The following is a 22,222-nucleotide window of genomic DNA, read 5'->3' as shown; positions in this document are numbered from 1 at the left end:
TTATGTCGCAAAGTTGCTCATTTATGGCATGCGCATTGGTCAACACTTCCCCGTAATACATTGCGGGAAGTGAAAGCCCTTCCTTGCGGTTGGACCTCTTCCTCCCGAACGCGTCGTCGGGAGGAGTTAATTTTAGCTAGACTCCGGATAGGGCACTGTCTTTTTAGCCATCGACATCTTTTAAGCGGCGATCCTCCCCCTCTCTGTCCCCACTGCTTTCAGCTGTGGACGGTAAGACACCTTTTAATTGAATGCCCCTATTTTAATCCGTTACGCTCCCGTCTACAGCTATCGCCTGATCTATCGTCGATTTTAGCAGATGACACGCGCTCAGCCGACCGCGTTCTCCAGTTTATTAGTGACAGTGAAACGACGTCAGTCATTTGAAGCTTTTTTTGGGGACAACCACCCCCTTTCTTTAGTGGATTTTTAAGCATTCCTTCTATTTTTAGTTTCTCCAATTTTATGACTTTGTTCCCATTGCTGCAGGTTTTCAATTTCGGTTTTGTACTGTCTTAAGTCACGGGCTGGGCGCTAATGACCATAGAAGTTTTGCGCCCTAAAACAAAAAAAAAACAAATCTCACGCATGGCTGTTGATATACTTTCCGGGATGTGAGGTCGTGGTCCAAGAACTTTACTGCTCCTTACGTTTCGTCCAGAACTGCGCTGGACTTTCTCAGAGGCTCCGTTGAGTCGGCAAGACTCAACGGAGCAGCGCCTCTACACTACATTAACCTTCAAACAAAACCACAAAACCGTTTACTCACTGATACAAATTCCGCTTCAAAAATACGCAAGCAGCACTCACCACTGAGCAACAGCAAACTGAGCCTAATACACCAAATAAACGAAAACCCTGAACATACCACCAGAGGGCACAACAAACCACAACACGACAACATCTAAAACACGCCACACTCACAAATCAAACTCCGCGCCGTAATGACGTCACACACCACAACACCCTTACGTCACCCCCCCAGGGGGTCCACAACTCTTTTTGTGGATACGTGCATAGCGAGCACGGGACCCCGAGCTAATGTGGCCTTCCTTTCTTTCCGGGCTGCATACATTCCCTTTCCACATCCTTCACCATCCCGCATCTTCGCCCCTCCTCCCCTCACCTCTGGCTCTTTGCTCCCCTTTCTCCCCTTCTGGGAGTATGGTTTGTGCATACGTCCGGAGACGGACGCTCGAAACTGTTCCAACTTCCTTGCTTTCTACACCTCCAAGTCTTCGTCCTTTCTCTGTCCTTTTCTTTTCCTTTCCTCTTCCTTGCCCTTTTCTCAGCTGCGGCGTTTGAGACCTCCCTTCTTTCCTTTCCCTTTCTCTTCTTTCCTCACTGTACGTGTCTGAAGGCCGACCCACGCACTTCCATGCGTAGCCGGTGACGGGGTAACGCGTAATTTCCCGCCCTGGGTAGACAGGTAGGACACGTACGTACCCCCTGGTAACGGCCAGGCCCAGGGAGGGGTGATTACCCGAGCTGATTCCTTTCGAAAGTACCGATTGGTCCCTCCGTCCGTTTGTCGGGAGGTGTGACCTGAGGTGTGAACAATCACCTAAGGCGGGAGTGCCCTCAGAGAGGGCCCCCACAAGGGAGGAGCGCGCCATCGGAGACGCCGGTAATCATGGGGGATTCTTCCGCAATAGTTTCCTCACCTTCCACTATATCTGCTCACAAGCGTAAGTTTACTGAGTTTCAGCCACAGACGATTCTTCCATCGTTGCCACAGTTCCTTGTTGTTTCTCGGTCTGACGACGGTCACGACTTCTCCACGGTCGACCCTTTCATTATTCAGAAAGGTGTCGACGCAATTGCAGGTCCTGAAAAGTCTTGTTCTAGATTACGGAATGGCACCTTGTTGTTGGAAACAGTGCCCTCCAGGCACAAAAATTGCTGCGTACTTCACTGCTCCACACCTTCCCTGTCTGGGTTGAAGCGCACCGCACTTTAAATTCCTCGCGTGGAGTCGTTTATACACGCTCCCTCGATGGATTGTCTGACGAAGAAATTGAGCACTACCTGTCTGACCAGGGCATAACGCCTGTACGTAGTTATGAAAAGGGTTGACACGAACATTATTCCAACCCGCACTGTCTTCTTGACATTTGACACAGTTCAACTTCCAACGAAAATCAAAGCAGGCTATGAGATAATTTCCGTTCGCCCTTGCGTCCCAAACCCTACGCGTTGCTATCGGTGTCAGCGGTTCAATCACACCAGCCAGTCCTGTTCCAATACGGCCAAATATGTCACGTGTGGCAAGGATGCCCATGAGGGTGCTTGTCCACCTCCATCCCCACGCTGCATCAACTGTATGGGTGACCACGCTGCTTCCTCTTGAGATTGCCCGGTTTTTAGGGACGAAAAGCTCATCCAGGAAATACGAGTGAAGGAAAAGGTGTCGACCTTTGCTGCTCGAAAATTATTCGCCAGTCGACAGCCCACCGTGCCTCAGACAGGAAAATACAGCACTGTCCTTGCTTCTCCTCGGCCAACAAAGGAGGAGGCCACGCAGACTTGCGACCTCACCTTTACTACCATGGTCGTCAGATCGGCCAGCGCAAAGATCGCCTGTTCAACCTCACCACTTTCGCCTGCCCACTCTATGGCTCACCCTTCGTCGGGTTCTGCTAAATCTCGAGCCCAAAAGTCAGACGCCAAGTCTTCGAAAAAAGAGCATACTCGTGAAGAGTTTTTACGTACCGCAACTTCACAACCATCGGTTCCTCCTTCATCTAAACATCATACTTCCAAGAAGGCTACAAAGAAACCCAGTTCCTCTCCTTCTCCGCCAAGGCGTGTCCCATCTACAGCACCACCTGGCGGAAATCGCCCTCGGCCGTCTTCTGTGTCGCCGAGGCGCACTGCTGGCGGCCGATCAACCGGCCGATCGCTGGTGGCAGGAGCTGCTCCTGACCAACCTATGGATCAGGATCTTCTGCCTTCGGCTGAATGCCATTCCAAGGTGTCGGTCGCAAGCTCTGAGCAGTCGTTGAGTTGACAGCACCCTTGGTCACATTCCTCCATTTTCTGTCCACCCTATGTCCATTATCCACTGGAATATCCGCGGCATTCGAGCCAATCGGGATGAATTGTCGATCCTCTTACGATCCTACTCGCCAGTCATCTTCTGTCTTCAGGAAACAAAGCTGCGTCCCCATGACCGCTTTGTTCTCCCCCATTTTCAGTCCGTCCGATATGATCTCCCCTCTGTTTAAGGCACTCCAGCCCATGGAGGACTCATGATTCTTCTCCATGATACTCTCCATTATCACCCAATCCCCTTAAACACTTCCTTCCAAGCTGTCGCCATCCGTCTTTCCCTTTCTGGATACACATTCTCTCTTTGTACTGTATACATTCCATCATCCACACCACGAGCTGATCTCCTTCATCTTCTTGGTCAGCTTCCACCCCCCTATTTGCTGGTTGGGGACTTCAATGCCCACCACCTGCTTTGGGGATCTCCACATCCTTGTCCACGTGGCTCACTCTTGCTAGACGTCTTCCACCAAGCGGATTTAGTTTGCCTCAACACAGGGGTCCCGACGTTTGTCTGCCTCCACGACAAATTTATCTCATTTGGACCTTGCGGTCGGTACTGTTCCGCAAGCTCGGCGCTTCGAATGGTTCGCCCTTTATGATACACACTCGAGTGACCACTTTCCATGTGTCCTTAGACTGCAGCCTCCACTGCCATATATGCGCCCGAGACGCTGGAAGTTTGCCCACGCCGACTGGGCACTTTTTTCGTCTCTAGCGACATTCGATGACCGTCACTTTCCCAGCGTCGACGATGAGGTCACACACGTTACCGACGTTATTCTTACAGCTGCGGAACGTTCAATACCACGCTCCTCCGAATTGCCCCGGGGCACCCCAATTACTTGGTGGAACGAGGCATGCCGTGACGCAATACGTGAGCGGCGACGTGCTCTCCGCGTTTTCCGCCACCATCCTACTTTGGCCAACTGTATCCGCTATAAGCAGTTCCGAGCGCGATGCCGTCTTGTCATCCGCGATAGCAAGAAGGCAAGCTGGAAATTCTTTATTAGCTCATTTAACACCTTCACTCCCTCCTCGGAAGTTTGGAGTCGGCTTTGACGGTTCTCAGGCGCGCCTAGCTTCTCCTCGGTCTCTGGGCTCACTGTCACGCCTGATAAATTAGTGGACCCTGTCGCAATTTCTAACTCATTGGGTCAACACTTTGCTGAGATTTCGAGCGCTTCAAATTACCAACCAGCATTTCTCTCGAAGAAACGTGCAGCGGAAGTGCAACCTCTAGCTTTCTCCTCTCAAAGTCGCGAAACGTACAATACTGTTTTCACCGTGCGGGAGCTCCAACATGCACTCCTCTTCTCGCTTTTCCACCCCAGGACTGGAAGGTATTAACGTCCAAATGTTGCTGCATTTATCATACCATAATCTGCGTTACCTCCTTAGCATTTATAATCAAATTTGGACTGACAGTACTTTTCCCAGATGATGGCGGGAAGCTATCATCGTTCCTGTTCCAAAACCTGGAAAGGACAAACATCGCCCCTCTAGCTATTGCCCCATTTCTCTCACGAGTAGTGTATGTAAGGTTTTGGAGTGTGTGGAGAATTGCCATTTAGCTTTGTGGCTGGAGTCCCGCAGTCTTTTAACACCTGTCCAATGCGGTTTCCGAAAGCATCGTTCTGCAGTTGACCATCTTGTTGCTCTCTCCACTTATATCATGAACAATTTTCTCCGGAAATGCCAAACGGTAGCAATATTTTTTGATCTGGAGAAAGCATATGATACCTGTTGGAGGACAGGCATCCTCCGCACACTGTTCTCTTGGGGCTTTCGATGTCGGCTGCCCCGTTTTCTTCATGAATTTATGCCACACCGGGTGAACACTACTCTCCCCTGTACCTTCTCCCAAGAAAACGTGGTACCCCAGGGCTCTCTGCTAAGTATTGTACTGTTTGCCATTGCATAAATCCAATTATGGATTGTCGCCTTCTTGATGTCTTCGGCTCCCTCTTTGTGGACGATTTTGTGATCTACTACAGCTCTCAAGGACCAGCCTCTTGAATGACGTCTTCAAGGACGTCTCGATCACCTCCACACTTGGAGCATCGCAACAGGCTTCCGCTTTCCTCCTAGCAAGACAATTTGTGTAAATTTTTGGCGTCATATGGAATTTCTTCCACCTTCCTTACATCTAGGCCCTGTCAACCTTCCATTCGTGGACGTTGCTTAATTCTTGGGTCTTATGTTTGACAGAAAACTGTGCTGGTCCTCCCACGTTTCCTATCTTTCGGCTCGCTGTCTGCGATCCCTCAACACCCTAGGTGTCCTGAATGGCACCTCCTGGGGAGCAGACCGAGTGGTCCTTCTCCGCCGCTATCACGCTTTACTGCACTCGAAATTTGGACTGTGGAAGGATAGCTTTTTACACCAGCCCTGTGGAAAGCCTTTATGCTGAGACTGCTGAACCTCCATTGTCCAATCAGGAAGCTGTCCTTCTGCGTCGTTATGCTAGCTGTCTGTCTTCCCTGCCTGCTAATCTGGCCAATGACATTTTTTTTGATGCCTTCTTGGATTTAGGGTATGCAGGCTGCCCTTCCTCCCTACTACCACCGGGAGTCCGCTTCAGTCAACAGCTCCAATCTCTTTCCTTCCACTCTCCTAAAACCTTCTTGACAACTTAGGGTACAGCACCACGTTGGGTCCGTCCCCGTACCTGCCTGCTCCGTGACCTTTGTCAATTTCCCAAGAATGGTACCCCTTCACTTGTTTATTGTTGGGCATTTGCTGCTATGTGCTCATATGAAGGAGGCCACATTTATTTACACTGATGGCTCGATAACATCGTTAGGTGTAGTGTGCCTATATTGTTGGCGACACCCCAAATCGAGTTTGGCTTCCCGACCAGTCTTCAGTTTATACTGCGGAGCTTTACACTGTTCTCCAGGCTGTCCAATACATCCGTCGCCATCAGCGGATACAGTATGTTATATGTTCAGATTCTCTCACCTCTATCGTCAGTCTCAAAGCTCTGTACCTTGTCCACCCTCTGGTCCACCGGATTCAGGACTGCCTGTACTTGCTCCACTTGGGGGGGGGGGGGGGCGTCTCTGTGGCGTTCCTCTGGATCCCAGGATATGTTGGTATCTGTAGAAATGAGGCGGCCGATATAGCGGCAAAGGCTGCAGTCTCTCTTCTTCGGGCAGCTATTTGCATGATTCCCTTCACTGATCTATGGAGTGTTTTATGTCGTCGTGTTACTGTTTTATGGCACGCACATTGGTCAACAGTTGCCAATAATAAATTGCGGGACGTGAAAGCTCTTCCCTGTGCTTGGTTCCCTTCCTCTTGAACGCGTCGTCAGGAGGAGGTATTTTTAACTAGTCTCCGGATAGAGCACTGTCTTTTTAGCCATCGATATCTTTTAAGTGGTGATTCTCGCCCACTCTGTCACCTGATATATCTTCCATTTTAGCAGATGACACGCGCTCAGCCGATGGTGTTCTCGAGTTTATTAGTGCCAGTGAGATGACGTCAGTTTTTGAAGCTCTTTTCGGGGACAACCAACCTCGTTCTACAGTGGTTTTTTAATCTTTCCTTCTATTTTTAGTTTCACCAATTTTTTTTGAGTTTCGTCCCCATTTCTGCCTTTTCCTAAGTCACAGACTGGGCGCTAATGACTGTAGCAGTTTTGCGCCCTAAAACCATTTTAAAAAACCAGTGGCTGAAGAACCCAAAAGCAACTGGTCTTAGGGCTTCACGCTCATCCCCAGTCCCGGAGACTGAGCCAGTGAAGTCCTCCATCAGGGAAACCAAAGGAGCAGCGAGAGAAATCCGAAAAGAAACCCCCCTCCCCCTAAGACCAAGGAAACTGTGATGGCACCCACACCACTGCTACCTACAAGATCTGTGTTTGAGGATGGAGTGGAAATTTTGGCATCTGCTGAGTACCTAGATCTCGCCGGACTCTGACACAATGGATATAGACTGCTCAGGCAATAAGTCAGTGGCAGCAGGTGACTCAGAGGCGTAAACTGTCGCATTGAATGTTCCATGCCTCCCCAGTCTCACGATGTCATCCTCCAGTGGAATTGCGGCAGTTTTTTCCACCACAGGCTGACCTAAAACAACTGTTAAGCTTTACTCCTGCTATCTGCATTGCCCTCCAGGAAACCTGGTTCCCAGCAATGCAGACACCTGCCCTCTGTGGCAATAAGGGATATTTCAGGAACTGTAGCGACTATAATAGTGTCAGGTGGGGTTTGCATTTATGTTCTAAACTCAGCCTGTAGTGAACCTGTGCACCTTCAAACCCCTCTTGATGCTGTGGCTGTCAGAATGACAATGCAGGAAATAACTGACTAAAATGTATATCTTCCTCCACATGGTGCAGTACCCCTGAATGAATGTGTTAGCTGTACTGACTGATCAACTCCCTAAACCTTCCGTATTTTCGGGAGATTTTGATGCCCATAACCCCTTGTGGGGTGGCACTGTGCTTACTGACAGAGGCAGAGATGCTGAAACATTACTGTCTATTAGACCTCTAACTCTTTAAATACTGGAACCGCAACACATTTCAGCGTGGATCGAGGTAGTGAGTCGGCCATTGATTTATCAATTTTCAGTCCAGGACTTCCCCATCTATCCACTGGAGAGCACATTACAACCTGTGTGGTAGTGACCACAGCCCCATCTTCCTGTCACTGCCCCAGCACGAGGCCCACAGATGCCTGCCCAGATGGGCTTTGGACAAGGCAGACTGGGAAACATTCACCTCTGCTGTTACAGCTGAATGTCCCCCACACGGTAACATTGATGTGATGGTACAACAGGTGACTACAACAATTGTCTCTGCGGCATAAAACGTGATTCCTAGCTGATCAGGGTGCCAGAGGTGTAAGGCAGTCCCTTGGTGGGTGTTGGAAGTCACTGAAGCAATTGAAGAGAGTTGGCGAGCTCTACAGTGGCATAAGCAGCACCCTTTACTGGAGCACCTCATAGCCTTTAAACGGCTCTGTGCCCTCATTCGCCAACTTACCAAACTGCTTTTTTGTTCCAGTCTCTGATCACAAATGAATTCTTGAGATGATGACCGGTTTCTGTCTGTAAGACCATCCTCAGATCTAAAATATATAAATATATACATCTAGTGAGCAGTGTCTTTTAACATAAAACAGCAATATGTATCACAATATAGTATCATACAACCAGGGACATTTACAGAAAAAATATGGTATAATGTACCTTTTTTACACCATGTCCTAAAGTGATATGACCATAATGGCATTGTCAAAACATCTAAATATAATCAGCATAGCATCGTCGCATAGATTTAAAATATGGTGTAGAATAGGCCATATCGTCCCCATAGTGATCATTGCCAACTAGCTACTGAACTACAGTAGCATCCAGAAACCTGTTTGCCTACACCCTCCCTATGTGTCGCTACTGTGGCCTTGCTTATATGTAGTCATCACTTACGCAAAAACATAATCTGATAACAGGGCAGTTCCATGTCAAATCAACAAGTGCTACAGCCTGACCCTCTCAGATTTTTTTGAAATTAAGTATGCATATGTTATTCATAAATCATGACTCAAATTAATTTTTTCATATTTTTCTGGCAAAAATTGAAAAGATAACAAATTTTTGACTCGCGGAACAATGTTGTTTTCTTTCGAACTCATGTTCGAATTAGGCTAAAACAATAAAATTTACTTCATTGGAAAGCTCTTTTAAAGAGCTTTTATTTATGATACCAAACATCATTCGTTTAATATATATATATATATATATACACAAATTGTTTAAAAAATTGTCGAATTTATCGAGTTTGGAAAAACTGTATTTTTAAAATTCTCTAAAAATATGTGAAAGATACACTTCACATCTACATATTCTGAAAGTTTCAGCGTGGGATGAGCCTGGGATCACTATCAAAAGCAATTTCACGTTAAGGGTTGTTGTTGTTGTTGGTTGTTGTTGTTGTGGTCTTCAGTCCTGAGACTGGTTTGATGCAGCTCTCCATGCTACTCTATCCTGTGCAAGCTTCATCTCCCAGTATCTACTGCAACCTACATCCTTCTGAATCTGCTTAGTGTATTCATCTCTTGGTCTCCCACTACGATTTTTACCCTCCACACTGCCCTCCAATGCTAAATTTGTGATCCCTTGATGCCTCAGAACATGTCGTACCAACCAGTCCCTTCTTCCTGTCAAGTTGTGCCACAAACTTCTCTTCTCCCCAATCCTATTCAATACCTCCTCATTAGTTACGTGATCTACCCACCTTATCTTCAGCATTCTTCTGTAGCACCACATTTCGAAAGCTTCTATTCTTTTCTTGTCCAAACTAGTGGTGGTGCTTTAAAAATTCCTAAAAACTAATTTATTTTAGATATTAGGCCTACTTCTCACCAGCTGCATGTTGTAAAATGTGGAAATTAAAAATAACTTATAATTGCCAAAAGAACATAAGTTTTATGCTTCTGTAATTAATAAATACAAAATGAAAACTTATAAAAAAAAGGAAAAAAAATGAATACCTGAGATCAGACCTAAATTCAGTTAGTAATTGCTATTATTTACAAATAGGCGTCCTATTAGTGCACTTCTTCACACGTCAAACTAATCAATCTGCTGCACATAAACATTTCTGCACTGGATAACTTATATGTTCGCCCTGTAGCAGTTTCAGGGTTCACAATTGCCACTACTTCCCTACTGCTTATGGAAAGAATGTCTGGATGACTCGGAAATGTAAAAGGTGGTGATGGTCCATGTGGATGTAAGAAATTAACTGATTTAACCCTTCTCCTGATTCTTTTCAAGTACACAGGTTAACCACCAGTGTCCATTATAATCACAAGCAACATATCCTTTTATGTCTTTGAACAGTATTGTATCACTGTCAGAAACTGTCACCAGTTCAATTTTACTATCATCAGTGTTTGAATACACTTTTGTTATTATTTTGCCCTTGCCAAAAGGAATAAAAGTATGAAGTTTTTGTGTCCCTACAATTTTGCAGCATTTCTCAAATTTCTCCATAAGTTTCATTTCTTCATTTTTTGTGATCTTCTTTAGTAGCATACTTGAAGTTCATTCCTTCAATGTTATCCTTGGCAAACATATAAAGATGTTTTGGTGTCATTATTTGATCACTGCATGGCCTTTGCAGACTTGCTCGAGCTGCAAGTCATTTAACTGCTCCACCAACACCATCACTAGCTCCCTTCCCATGCAAGGTGGCTGAAAAATTCCATTCAGCTTCAGTTTGGAAATCTTCATGATGGCACAGGTTGATAAAGTTGTTCCTATTTTTATAATGAGCTGCTGCTCCACCAGAGAAATAATATATTTTTCTTGGTTTTCTACCGAATTTAAGTCAGGAAGTCCATCAAGTAAGATTGGAACAAATGCACAGCAACAGTGTCGTCCTGTTAGGCATTCTGATATGATTAAAAGACCTGTGTGCTCAAGTTTGTTCTCATCCTTGTAATAAGCAACAATGGTATGAATCGTTGCTTGCATATTTGTCCAGTGATAGCCTCAAACTTCATCCTGGATGACAAAGGAGTAATTCTCAGAAAAGTCACAGATTGCCAAGACCTCGCCTTCAAGTTCATTTCTCAGTCTCTTTTTGAAAGGTTGATTGTTGACTAGCAAAAAATGAATGTTGTGTAAGCGATTTTAATTTATCAAAAAACAATCAGTTGTCAGATGATTTTATGATTGTTTCTAGAGATGTGTGATCAACAGAAACCCGTTGCTGATAAGTTATATTATCAATATCATTAGTATTCAACAAATCTTGTAAATATGTCTTAAATGTTTCTGGGCCAGGACAGAACTTACATTCACCAAAATGACAAGCAGGTAATGACGGATTACATAAAACTCTTGCAATGCAGTCTTTGTAAGTTTTTATTGTATTATCTTCATCCTTTGTCAGCTGAGGAATGTTACATCCAGTCAGCATCAGTTTGAAGTGTTGGTGGGTAGTACACACGCAGATACTGTGTGTACCACTACTTCCAGCTAAAACACAATTTTTGGGGTGTAGGTCTGCATGCTTCGAAAATCCAATGTGGAGCTCTGGATGGTCATTTAAGTTCGTGTAAATTTCTTTCAAATTATTTAAAACTAGCCGTTTTTGTACTTGCAGTTTTTCTGTTATCTCTCACAAGCACAAAATCTTTTTTCCCCAGCATTGCCCTACTTATCTCATCAGAATGACGAAAGTTTTTAACAAAATCAGTTGTTTGATCAAGAGTCTTGCCAGGTTTTGGGTTTGGTGAAGACAAAATTCCATTGGCCTTCACCAAATCTTTTACTCTTCGAGCCATGTAATTTGTTATGTTAGCTTCATCTTGAAGCTTCTTAACATTCCAGCTTTTAGGTAAAATGGTAAGAATTTCCATCTGCTTACTTCGAGATGTACATGTACGAAATTTATCTTTTAGCTGACTGATCATCTCAGATTCTGCATGATCATGTATATCTTCGTTTTTGGAAGGAAGCAATAATACCTTTGTTTGAATTGTTGAAGTTAATTTAATTAGTTTTTTCCTTAGAATATTTATCTTCACACAGTAGTTTCTTCTTAATTGGCGATTCACCAACAGACTGCCAAGAAGTATTCAACCTTTCTAAGGCCTCACTTGCTGCAATGTCTTGTACGTCACTATCACATAAAACCTTTTCACTTTCTTGTTTCACCACAGAATACAGTAGATCATCATTATTTTCTGTGCTAGATGTATCACAAATTTCTACTTGTGCAATTTTTTTACGGCAGTTGTCACACTTTTTGATTTAAAGTTAAGAGAGGTTTTCTTGCTCTCATCCATTGTGAAACAGGCTGTAAGTTTTTCTTGTAGTTATTGTGGCCATTTTCATTAAATCGATTACAGCACAAAGCTGAAATTTTAGGCATTTTATATTTCTCAAGTGAACAAACTAATTTAAAAAGTTTTTGAAGTTGAATGCCCCAGCTTTCTATATTCAATCCTATACAATATTACTTCTCTAGTCTTTCACTTCCTGTAAAAAAAAATCATTATGTTAATAGTATGCAAACATTAACTGGTTGTAAGCATACAAACTTAGACTCTTCTGAGGTTTGAACAAAAGTACCTTCAAGCTAGATTCAAAACACATTTCAGAGTTAATCACATAATTTCACTACAGCTGCCTCACAACAAAAGAATGTGTGGGTCACTTTCAACAAGAGGTGAAAATTGCTGACAATATTAACCAAAAATAAAATACTGAATAGATTGCAGATAGTAACACCAAAGAATCATTTTATATATAATCTTTAAAATGAGATAGCTTCCTTTTTTTCCCTGTGGTTTTACAGCTATTAATAGATACCACTAAAGTTTAATAAGCAGTTATTCGTTTCAAAAGTACAATCTGTGTGCCATGTAACACTGTAATATTTTCATGTGTGGCAAAATAATAGAAATTCACCTATCTGGCTGAGATTTTGGAGAATCGTAGTAAACATAAAATTGCTTTTGATAGTGATCCCATGCTCTTCCCAAGTTGAAACTTTCAGAATATGTAGATGTAAAAAAGTTTTTCAAAATTCGATAAATTCAACAATGTTGTTTTTATAAACAATGTGTATCTTTATATTAAACTAATGATGTTTGGTATCATATAAAAGCTCTTTAAAAGAGCTTTCCAATGAAGTAAATTTTATTGTTCTAGCTTAATTAGAACAAGAGTTATAAAGAAAACATTGTTTTGCGAGTCAAAAATTTGTCACCTTTTCAGTTTTTGCAAGTCCATTATTCAGTAGCTTTTTATGAGAAAAATGTGAAAAAATAATTTGTGGTACTATTTATGAGTACTATATGCATCCTTAATTTCATTTAAATCAAAAAGGGTAAGGTTGAAAACGATGGTTTCATTTGTTGAATTGACGTGGAATGTCACAGAAGAACAATAGACTTATTAAAATTGATGACTATCATAGAAACCAATTGTGATACATTAAAAGATGGATGCAGTTACCTACGTAGAATTATCAAAAGGAAATATATATCAAGAGTATAGGCCCGACTTTTTTTATGGTGAATTTATGGTCAACAATTAATATAGTGTAATAAATTGCCTGTGGCAACCTATAAATTGCTTATGAAAGATAAAATGTCTATATGACAGCTGAAAGACACAGATCAATGAACAGCACCCTCTGTTGGGTCGGCCACTAGGATCTTACGTAGGCGCGCACCGATCGTAAGAACTCGACCAATAGGGGACTTTTCATACATCGTGACATGTCTCCCACAGAAAAGAATTCATTTGTGATCAGAGACTGGAATAAAAACAGTTTACAGTATTGGATCACTGTTTCTATATGCTATTATGTCACAGTTGGTGAAACTTACCGAACGATGGAAGCAGGAGTGTTAGTAGCAATAAGTGTCGACCAGTGGGTGTCATGTCACCTTGCCAAGTCTGGGCAAGGTACTGAGCCCAACCGGTGTTCCCGGTCTTACCATACATGGCGTATCATCTACTGACGCATATGCGATTCTGAGTACTTTGCCTGAGCCTCTGTTGGAGAATGACCCCCTAGCCTTTTGCACTGTCAAACGGTGGCTGGAAGGGAACGTCCTCTCATTCATTACATGCCGCAGTGAACCCTGTATAGCTCCATTAACAGTGGGAGCTCATCAGTGCCCTTGCACATTGCCCAGAGACAGCTCCTGCAACAGATTGGATCCACAGTTAGATGATTAAACATCTCTCATCTATCTATAAGTGACATCTCCTCAACTGGATCTGGTGCAATGGCATCCTTCCATAGGAATGGCTGGAGAGCACCTCATTCTGGTGCTCAAACCCAGTACAAATCGGCTTTATGTGGATAGCTGTTGGCCCATCAGCCTCACCAATGATCTTTGTAAGCTGCTGGAACATATGGTGTCAGCAGTTGTCCTACAGTCACGTGGCTACTGGCTCCATCTCAGCGCAGCTTCTGCCAGGGTCACTCTACCACTGATCATCTTGTGTCCCTCGAGTTTGCCATCCCCCCTACGGGTCCGGGGTAAGAATAGGCCCGAGGTATTCCTGCCTGTCGTACGAGGCGACTAAAAGGAGTTTCAACCGTTTCGGCCTTCCATGTGATGGTCCCCCTTGGGGTTTGACCTCCATTTTTCTAAATTTCTACAGAAGTACGAGCCTTTTGGGGAAGGACACCTTACGTGGTGTACCACTGGTCCTAAGTGCACTCAGACCTTGGCACTCAGCATTGCACCGGCGTTGTAACCATACCCACTATTACTCAAATTGGGCCTAAACGCCTTTTGGGTTGTCCCAGTTACGCCCATAGTGCGTCTCCATCTGCACCAGCGATCATGATGGACTTTCCATGGCACCAGAAATCCAGCACGGTAGCCAGCCCGTTGTGGTGGGGTCGTCATGTACCCTCTAGGTTGTAGCCCCCTGACAACACAGGGATCGTACTGCCGATACCTGAGCTGCACCCTCCCCACGTCGGCCAAGGAGTAGATGCCCGTCTCCTTGGGGCATCAGGACTCCCGGCAATGGTCATCCTGCCAGGTGGCCCTTGCTGCGGCTGGGTGGCGCCCGTGGGGAGAGCCCCTGGTCGGAGTGGGTGGTATCGGGGCGGACGTTTCGCAGATGAAACGTCACCACGTATCGGGTCGCTCTGCGGCCGAGTCTTTCAAAAGAAAAGGTACCGTTTCTAGTTCTGGTTCTCCTGCCCCTTCCTCCTTGGCCACTCCATGGGAGGAGGGACAGGCCCGCCGGCTTGGAGCGAAGTACTTCCACCGCTATTTGGTCTGTTCTCGAACCGATGGGGGGACATTCGCCACCTCCAAGCCCATGTTTTTTGTTCAGCACATTGAGGACATCTTCGGGGAAATCGAGGCTCTCAGCAAGATGCGTTCAGGGTCCGTTCTTATCAAGACCACGTCCGCCACACAGTCGGCGGCGCTCCAGGCGTGCGACCGCCTAGGGGACATCCCAGTCTCCATTGTCCCACATCTTGCACTCAATAGGACGCAGGGGGTTATTTTTCATCGTGACCTCCTGCTACAATCTGATGAGCTCAGGGCCAACCTGGAGCGCCGAGGCGTGCATTTCGTCCGGCGAGTCCAGCGCGGCCCCAAAGACCGTCGCATCGACACTGGGGCCTTTATCCTTGCCTTCGAGGGGGACGTTCTCCCGGAGAAGGTAAAGGTAATGTGCTACCGGTGTGACGTGCGACCCTACGTTCCACCTCCTATGCGCTGTTTTAGGTGTTTGCGCTTTGGGCACATGTCGTCACGGTGTGAGGCTGAGCCCCTCTGTGGCGATTGTGGACGTCCTCTTCGTGAGGAACATACATGCACCCCACCACCTCGGTGCGTTAATTGTCCTGGCGTCCACTCGCCTAGATCCTCAGACTGCCCCGCATATCAGAAGGAGAAGAAGATACAAGAAATCAAAACTTTGGATCGGCTGTCTTATTCTGAGGCCAGGAAGAAGTACGACCGCCTCCATCCCGTGCCATTGACCACTTCGTTTGCTTCAGTTGTGTCCACTCCTTCCGCGGTATCCTCACCCCTCTCCTGTCCCCCTCCGCCGCCTCCGCCCATCAGGGGGCTCTGCCTCCGCCTCCCAAATCCCTCCCTTCCAAATCCTCCCCCCACGTGGCCCCCACCCCCTCTGCCCCAGGGGCCACCCTTCCTCCTCCTCCTCCTTCTCCCCACACGCCACCTGAGAAGCGATCCTCTTCTCAGGCGTCCATCGGGGAAACGCTCCGGACCCCGGCTTCCGAGGTCCGGCATTCCAAAACGGACCCCGCGTGTGAGGACCTTCTTCGGGTCCAGCCCACCATCCCTGTGCCTCCTCGGCCTTCCAAGAAGGCCTCCAAGAAGTCTCTATCCCCTTCTCCACCCCGGCGCGTTTCGACTGACGCTCCATCCGTGAGTCGCCGCTCCCGGCCGTCCTCAGTTTCGCCGGGACGCTCTGCTGCCAGGCGCTCAGCTGGCCTTTCGTCGGCAAATGATGCTGCCCCTCCTATACCACCAGGGACAGCGGCCGCAGCTGGCGACCAGTCGATGGAACCGGATCCGCCTCCCGTCTGTTGTAGCGTTGTTCCATCGCAACCTGGCCCTCCGCGGCCGTCGAGGTGACCAGCCCTTCCCCCGTCTCGTTCCCCCGACTTTTTGACTAGCGATGGCGTTGTTTCATTGGAACATAAGAGGTATTCGATCTCATCGGGAGGAATTACAACTGCTCCTCCGCCTGCACTGTCCGCTCGTCCTTGGACTCCAGGAAACCAAGTTGCGCCCGACTGACCGTATTGCCCTTAACCACTATACCTCGGAGCGGTATGACCTCACCCCTGTGGACGGTGTCCCAGCTCATGGTGGGGTCATGTTGCTCATTCGGGACGACGTCTATTACCATCCCATCCCATTGACCACCCCACTCAAAGCAATAGCTGTCCGCATTACTCTTTCTGCTTTTACCTTTTCAGTTTGTACCATCTACACTCCACCGTCGTCTGCTGTTAGTCGGGCTGACATGATGCACCTGATCGTTCAGCTTCCCCCGCCGTTTTTATTGTTTGGCGACTTCAATGCCCATCATCCCCTTTGGGGCTCTCCTGCATCCTGTCCAAGAGGCTCACTCTTGGCAGATGTCTTAAACCATCTCAATCTTGTCTGCCTCAATACTGGCGCCCCGACTTTCCTCTCGGACTCCACTCATACCTACTCCCACTTGGACCTCTCGATATGTTCTACCACTCTTGCCCGTCGGTTCGAGTGGTATGTCCTTTCTGACACCTATTCGAGCGACCACTTCCCCTGTGTCGTTCGTCTCCTGCACCACACCCCATCCCTACGTCCTTCGAGCTGGAACATACTGAAAGCTGACTGGGGACTTTACTCCTCCCTGGCGACCTTTCCGGACCACGATTTTCCCAGTTGTGACAGTCAGGTCGAATACCTCACGGCTGTTATCATCCATGCTGCTGAACGTTCCATTCCTCGTACTACTTCTTCACGTCGCGTTTCCGTCCCCTGGTGGAACGAGGCTTGTAGGGACGCTATCCGTGCTCGACGACGTGCTTTACGCACCTTTCGCCGCCATCCTACGCTGGCGAATTGTATTGAATACAAACGACTCCGAGCGCAATGCCGTAGAGTCATCAAAGACAGCAAACAAGGTTGTTGGGGCCTCTTTCACCAGCTCCTTTAACAGTTTTACTCCCTCTTCCGTCGTTTGGGGTAGCCTGCGCCGGCTGTCGGGCATTAAGGCCCACTCCTCGGTACCTGGCCTGACCTCAGGTAATGCGGTCCTTGTTGATCCGGTGGCTGTCTCCAACGCCTTTGGCCGCTTTTTCGAGGTGGTTTCAAGCTCCGCCCATTACCATCCTGCCTTCCTTCCCAGGAAAGAGGCAGAAGAGGCTCGGCGACCTTCCTTCCACTCGCTGAATCTGGAAACCTATAATGCCCCCTTTACTATGCGGGAACTCGAACGTGCGCTTGCACTGTCCCGGTCCTCTGCTCCGGGGCCGGATGACATTCACGTTCAGATGCTGGCACACCTTTCTCCGGCGGGCAAAAGCTTCCTTCTCCGTACCTACAATCGCGTCTGGACCGAAGGTCAAGTCCCCATGCGTTGGCGTGACGCCGTTGTTGTTGTTCCTATACCCAAACCCGGGAAGGATAGACACCTTCCTTCTAGTTACCGCCCCATTTCTCTTACAAGCTGTGTCTGTAAGGTGATGGAGCGCATGGTTAATGCTCGGTTAGTCTGGATTCTTGAATCTCGACGGCTACTTACTAATGTCCAATGCGGCTTTCGTCGCCGCCGCTCCGCTGTTGACCACCTCGTGACCTTGTCGACATTCATCATGAACAACTTTTTGCGAAGGCGCCAAACGGTAGCCGTGTTCTTCGACTTGGAGAAGGCTTATGACACCTGTTGGAGAGGAGGTATCCTCCGCACTATGCACAGGTGGGGCCTACGCGGTCGCCTGCCCCTTTTTATTGATTCCTTTTTATTGATTCCTTTTTAACGGATCGAAAGTTTAGGGTACGTGTGGGCTCCGTATTGTCCGACGTCTTCCTCCAGGAGAACGGAGTGCCTCAGGGCTCCGTCTTGAGCGTAGCCCTTTTTGCCATCGCGATCAATCCAATTATGGATTGCATTCCATCTAATGTCTCAGGCTCTCTCTTTGTCGATGACTTCGCGATCTACTGCAGTGCCCAGAGAACATGCCTCCTGGAGCGCTGCCTTCAGCGTTGTCTAGACAGTCTCTACTCATGGAGTGTGGCAAATGGCTTCCGGTTCTCTGAAGAAAAGACGGTTTGTATCAACTTTTGGCGATATAAAGCGTTCCTGCCGCCATCCTTACATCTCGGTCCCGTTGTTCTCCCATTCGTGGACACAACTAAGTTTCTAGGGCTCACGTTGGACAGGAAACTGTGTTGGTCTCCACATGTCTCTTATTTGGCGGCCCGTTGTACACGTTCCCTTAATGTCCTCAGAGTTCTTAGCGGTTCATCTTGGGGAGTGGATCGCACTGTCCTGCTTCGCTTGTATCGGTCCATAGTCCGATCAAAGCTGGATTATGGGAGCTTCGTCTACTCGTCCGCTCGGCCGTCCCTCTTACGCCGGCTCAACTCCATCCACCATCGGGGGATACGTCTTGCGACCGGAGCCTTCTACACTAGTCCTGTCGAGAGTCATTATGCTGAAGCTGCCGAGTTACCATTGACCTACCGGCGCGACGTACTGCTGTGTCGGTATGCCTGCCGGCTGTCGTCTATGCCCGACCACCCCTCTTACAAGTCCTTCTTCGCCGATTCTCTCGACCGTCAGTACGGGTTGTATGTGTCTGCCCTGCTGCCCCCCGGAGTCCGCTTCCGTCGCCTGCTTCGACAATTGGATTTTGCCCTCCCTACCACCTTCAGAGAGGGTGAGAGCCCGACACCACCTTGGCTCCAGGCCCCGGTTCATATTTATCTCGACCTCAGCTCACTCCCGAAGGATGGTACTCCGGCTGCAATGTATTGCTCACGGTTTGCCGAACTTCGTGCTCGACTTGCCGGTCACACCTTTATTTACACCGATGACTCCAAAACTGACGATGGTGTCGGCTGTGCCTTCGTCGTCGGGGCCGCCACATTTAAATACCGGCTCCTCGACCAATGTTCCAGCTTTACGGCCGAGCTTTTTGCTCTCCATCAGGCCGTTCAGTATGCCCGCCGCCACCACCATTCATCATATGTACTCTGCTCTGACTCACTGAGTGCTCTTCAGAGCCTTGGAGCTCCCTATCCGGTCCATCCCTTGATTCAACGGATACAGCAGTCCCTCCACTATTTCGCTGATAACGGTGGTTCTGTCAGCTTTCTGTGGGTTCCCGGACATGTGGGAGTGCCTGGGAATGAGGCTGCAGATGCTGCGGCCAAGGCTGCAGTCCTCCTGCCTCGGCCAGCCTCCCATTGTGTCCCGTCATCCGACGTTCGTGGGGCTGTCTGTAAGAGGCTTGTGTCGTTGTGGTGGGATGCTTGGTCATCCCTCCAAGGAAACAAGCTCCGGGCAGTGAAACCGCTACCAACTGCTTGGACAACATCCTCCCGACCATCTCGGCGCGAGGAGGTCCTTCTGACCAGGTTGCGGATTGGGCATTGCCGGTTTAGCCACCGCTACCTGCTCTCCGGTGACCCAGCCCCGCAGTGCCCTTGTGGTCAGGTATTAACAGTGCGCCATGTTTTATTGTCGTGTCCCCGTTTTAGTCAATTTCGTGTTGTCCTGTCCCTGCCATCTACTTTACCGGATGTTTTAGCTGATGACGCTCGAGCAGCTGCTCGTATTCTGCGTTTTATAACTTTAACTGGCTTGTCCAAAGACATTTAATCTTTTTACTTATTTTGTCTGCATCTTTGTCAGGTCCTTCTTGTGTCCCCTCCATCCCCTTGAGTTTTACCAGATTCCATGTGCTTTAACAACAGTGACTGGGCGCTAATGACCTCAGCAGTTGAGCGCCCTTAAACCCAAAAAAAAAAAAAAAAAAGAGTTTGCCATCCCAACAGCCTTTTACAGATACCAACACCCGGTTGCCGTCTTTTTTCACTTGGGTAAAGCACGACACTACCTGGTGACATCAAATCCTAGCCACATTGTATGAGTGGGGTATCTGGGGCCTGCTCCCGATTCTTATTCAAAACTTCCTGTCACTCCATACTGTCTGTGTACAAGTTGGTGCCTCCCATAGTTCGATCCATATCCAGCAGAGTGGAGTCCCACAGGGCTCTGTATTCTCTGTTTTTAGTGGCCATTAACAGTCCAGCAGCAGCTGTAGGGTCGTCCATCTCACCCTCTCTGTATGCGGAAGACTTGTGCATTTCATACTGCTCCATCAGTACTGGTGTTATTGAGAGTCGTCTACAGGGAGCAATCCACAAGGCACAGTCATGGGCTCTAGCACCTTAATGACGATCCACTCACTGTAGTGGAGACATATCGCTTCTTAGGTCTGGTTTTCGACGCTCTATTGACTTGGCTCCCTTGTCGTCAGCTTAAGCAGAAGTGCTGGCGGCACCTCAAAGCCCTCCATTGCCTGAGCAACACCAATTGGGGTGCAGATAGCTCTAAGCTGCTGCAGCTTGTCCAATCCTGAATTGAATATGGGAGTGTGGTTTATGGTTCAGTAGCACCCTCAGCGTTGCATTTACTTGACCCTGTGCACCACTGCAGGGTTAGACTAGTGACAGCTTTTAGGGTGAGTCTAGTGACCAGCATACTGGTGACAGCTGAGGTCCCTCCATTGCCGATGTGCACATCTGCTCGCCAGTTACAGAGTAAACATTCGTAGTTCCCCTGAACATCTGAATTAGTCTCCCTCTCCCGCCTGCAGCAGTCCATCTCTGGCATCGGCGGCCCAGTTCAGGGCTAATGATGGGAGTTCGCATGGATCCCTTCTCTGCGAACTGGAGTCCTTCCCTTTAACACAACTACTTGCGGTCCTTTCACGTACGCTTCCATCATGTACACCTCGGCCACAGCTTTGTCTGGACCTTTCACGTGGCCCTAAGGACTCCGTTAACCCTGTTGCTCTCCACCGTCACTGCCTTTTGATTCCTGACATGTTCCGTGGCTCTGATGGCTGTTTACACTGACGGTTTGATGGCTGATGGTCGCGTTGGCTTTGCTTACGTTCAGTGGCCACATTGAACAGCATTCCTTACCTGATGGCTGTAGTGTATTCACTGTAGAGCTGGTGGCCATTTGTCGTGCACTTCAGTATCTCCGTTCACGCCCTGAGAAGTTTTTTCATTTATGTACTGACTCCTTGAGCAGCTTTGTAAACTATCGACCAGTGCTACCCTTGTCATCCTTTGGTAGTGTCCATCCAGGAGTCCATCTATGTCCTGGAACGGTCCAGTCATTCAGTGGTGTTGGCATGGACCCATGGGCACATCGGAATCACAGAAAATGAAGTTGCTGACAGGCTGGTCACACACGCTACACAAACTGCTTCTGGAGATGGGCATCCCTGCAACTGACCTGTTAATGTTATTATGCCACAACGTTTTTCGGCTTTTGGAGACGGAATGGCAAAATCTTAATATGCACAACAAACTGTGAGCCGTTAAGGGGACCACGAATGTGTGGTAGACCTCAATGGGAGCCTCCCATAGGGACTCGGTGGTTCTCTGCCGGCTCCACATTGGCCACTCTTGGGCGACCCACGGTTACCTCCTGCACCCCCACCAGGGGGTCCACAACTCCTTTGTTGATACGTGCATAGTGAGCACGGGACCCTGAGCTAGTGTGGCCCTCCTTCCTTTCCGGGCTGCATACCTTCCTTTTCTGCATCCTTCCCCATCCTGTATCCCCCTCACCTCCTCACCACCACCTCTTCCCTTCCCTTTCTCCCCATCTGGAAGTATGTTTTGGGCCTACGTCCGGAGATGGACGCTCGAAACTGTAAATCGGTCTCTTTTCTATGCTTTCTATGCTGGTAAGTCTTTGTCCTTTGTCCTTTGTCCTTCTCTTTTCCTTACCTCTTCTCTTTATCCTTTTATCTGCTGTGGTGTTTGAGACCTCTTCTTTCATTTCCTTTTCTTTGTTCCTCCCTTTCTCTTTTTTCCTCCCTGTGCGTGTCTGAAGGCCAACTCACACATTCCCATGCGTAGCTCGTGATAGGGTAACGCATAATTCCATG

This window comes from Schistocerca cancellata, chromosome 7 (genome assembly GCF_023864275.1).
Source record: "Schistocerca cancellata isolate TAMUIC-IGC-003103 chromosome 7, iqSchCanc2.1, whole genome shotgun sequence".
In the NCBI taxonomy this organism is placed as follows: domain Eukaryota; kingdom Metazoa; phylum Arthropoda; class Insecta; order Orthoptera; family Acrididae; genus Schistocerca; species Schistocerca cancellata.
Note: the sequence above shows the minus strand (reverse complement) of the source record.